At 40.6% G+C, this 2,847-nt stretch overlaps 1 pseudogene; it reads left to right on the forward strand.

The window, feature by feature from the left end:
* The first annotated feature begins 405 nt into the window (after positions 1–405).
* LOC109257613 (uncharacterized) lies at positions 406–1,588 on the forward strand (annotated as a pseudogene).
* Positions 1,589–2,847: the final 1,259 nt, after the last annotated feature.

Raw genomic sequence — 2,847 nt, forward strand, 5'->3', positions numbered from 1 at the left:
TTCATCTATTACATTGATGACATTATGTTGATTGGACCTAGTGCGTGAGAAGCAGCAACTACTCTAGATTTATTGGTAAGATATTTTGTGTCAGAGGATAGGAAATAAATATGACAAAAATTCAGGGGACTTGCACCTTAGAGAAATTTATAGGGTCCAGTGGCGTCAGACATATGCAGTTTTCTCTTATAAGGTGAAGGATACATTGTTGCATCCATGTCCTCCTACAACCAAAAAAGAGATACAACATGCAATGGGCCTTTTTGGACTTTGGAGGCAATGTATTCTTTATTTGGGTCTGCTACTCTGGCCTGTTTACTGAGTGACCCAAAAAGTTACTACATTTGAGTAGGGCCCTTGGCTCCCACTCTTGCTATACTACCTTCTCTGTTGCAACTACCACCTATGGACTCATGGAGAGTTGCCTATAACCAGTTGACTGAGGAAGACAAAACTTGGGATCATGTACACAGAGGTTTTGCCTATTATGCAGGCACTAACCAAAAGCAGACTGCCACAGCACTACCACCCCTTTCTGGGACATCCCTGAAGGGCAGTGATGAAGGGAAATCCTCCCAGTATGCAGAAATTTCAGTAGTACACCTGGTTGTTCATTTTGCTTGAAAAGAGAAATGGCCAGAAATAAAATTGTATAACAATTCATAATCTGTGACTTGATGGTCAGGGATTTGGAAGGAACATTATTGGAAAATTGGTGACAAGGAAACTTAGGGAAGAGATGTGTGGATAGATCTTTCTGAGTGGGAAAATAAATCATGAGGATATTTGTGTCCCCTGTGAATGTTCACCAAAGGGTGACCTCAGCAGAGAAGGATTTTAATATTCTTATGGATAGGATGGCATGTTCTGTGGACACCAGTTAGCCTCTTGTCTCAACCAACCTGTTATTGCCCAGTGGACTCATGAATATGGCTATGGTGGCCAGGATGGAGGTTATGTAGGGGCTTATCAATGTGGATTTCCACTCACCAAGGTTGACCTGACTATAGCCACTGCTGAATGCCCAATCTGCCAACAGCTGAGGCCAACATTGAGCCCCCAGTTTGGCACCATTCCCCTGGGTGATCAGCCAACTATCTAGTGATAAACTGATTACAATGGACCACTTCCATCATGGAAGAGTCAGTGTTTCATTCTCACTGGAAGAGACACTCTGGATATGGATTTGCCTTCCCTGCATGCAGTGCTTCTGCCCAAACTACCATCTGTGAACTTACAGAATGTCTTCTTCATCATAATGATACTTCACACAGCATTGCTTCTGATCAAGGAATTCACTTAATAGTGAATGAAGTGTGGCAATAAGCTTATGCTCATGGGATTAGCTGATCTTACTATATCCAATATCCAGACGCAGTAGTCATGATAGAATGGTAGAATGGCCTTTGAAGACTCAGTTACAGTGAATGACTAGGTGGTGAGCTCGACAGCAATACCTTGCAGGGCTGAGGCATGTTGTCTAGGAGGCTGTATTGCTCTGAATCAGTATCTAATATATGGTGCTGTTTTTCCCATAACCAGGAATCCAGAAGTGGGAATGAGAGGGGTACCACTGGCTTTTGCCTAGTGACCCATTAGCAAAATGCTTATTTCCTTCTAATCTAGAAATCTTAGTTTTAAAGGGAGGAGTGCTTCCACACACAGACACAAAAATGGCTCCATTGAATTGGAAATTAAAACTATTATCTGGCCACTGTAGGCTCCTCTTGTCTCTGACTCAGCAGAGAAGGGGTTACTATGCTGACTGGGGTGATTGGTCATGACTACTAAGGGGAAATTGGGCTGCTACTCTTCTATAGTGGAGGTAAGGAAGAACATGTCTGGAATACTGGAGATCCCTTTGGGTGTCTCTTAGTATTATCACATTAGATCCATTAGATCAATGGAAAATTTCAACAACCCAATTCAGGCAGGACTACTAATGGCAGGAATGAAGGTTTGGGTTACCGCACCAGGTAAAGAATAATGACCAACTGAGACGCTTGCTAAAGGCAAAGGAAATACAGAATAAGCAGTGGAAGAAGGTAGTTATAAATAAAAACTATGACCACATGATCAGTTACAGAAATGGAGATGGTGATTATAATAAATATTTTTTTCTTATTTTGTTACAAATGTGTGTGAGTGTGTGTATGTGTGTGTGTGCGTGGTAAAATATCTTTGTCTTCTTCCCCTCTTATTCCCTTATTATGTAACATAAGATGTATTAACTTTACATTATAGTATTTAGACTTTTATATCACAATATTTAAGGAGAAAAGTAAACGTCACTCAAGGACTTGGCATCCTCTCCTAGGGAAAGGATTGGTGCACTTTTCAGTTGCATGCAGGATAGTTGTATCATGCTAGATAGAATTATGACCTTGTTACTGTCTTTATTTGGAAAATAGTTATGGCTTAAGGAAATGATTATAGGTACCAAGTTGACAAGGCATTGACTGTAGTGGTTAATTTTATGTGGCCAGACTATAGTACCTAGTTGTACAGTCAAATACCAGTCTAGATGTTGCCATAAAGGTACTTTGTAGATGTGATTAATGTCTATAATCACTTGACTTTAAGTAAAAATTACCCTTGATGATAGAGATGGGTCTCATCTATTCAGTTGAAAAGCTTACCATCAAAGACTGAGATTTCACAGGGGAAAAGAAGAAAATCTGCCTTAAGACTGTAACACAGAAATCCTGCCTGAGTTTCCAGCCTGCCAGCATGACCTACAGATTTCAGACTTGCCAGCCCTCACAATCACATGAGCCAATTCCTCAAAATAAATCCCTAAATATAAATATTGGCATTCTCCCTCTCATCTCCCTGAACATATATGGA

This window comes from Panthera pardus, unplaced genomic scaffold (assembly GCF_024362965.1).
Source record: "Panthera pardus isolate Hobbes unplaced genomic scaffold, ASM2436296v1 HiC_scaffold_15, whole genome shotgun sequence".
Classification (NCBI taxonomy): domain Eukaryota; kingdom Metazoa; phylum Chordata; class Mammalia; order Carnivora; family Felidae; genus Panthera; species Panthera pardus.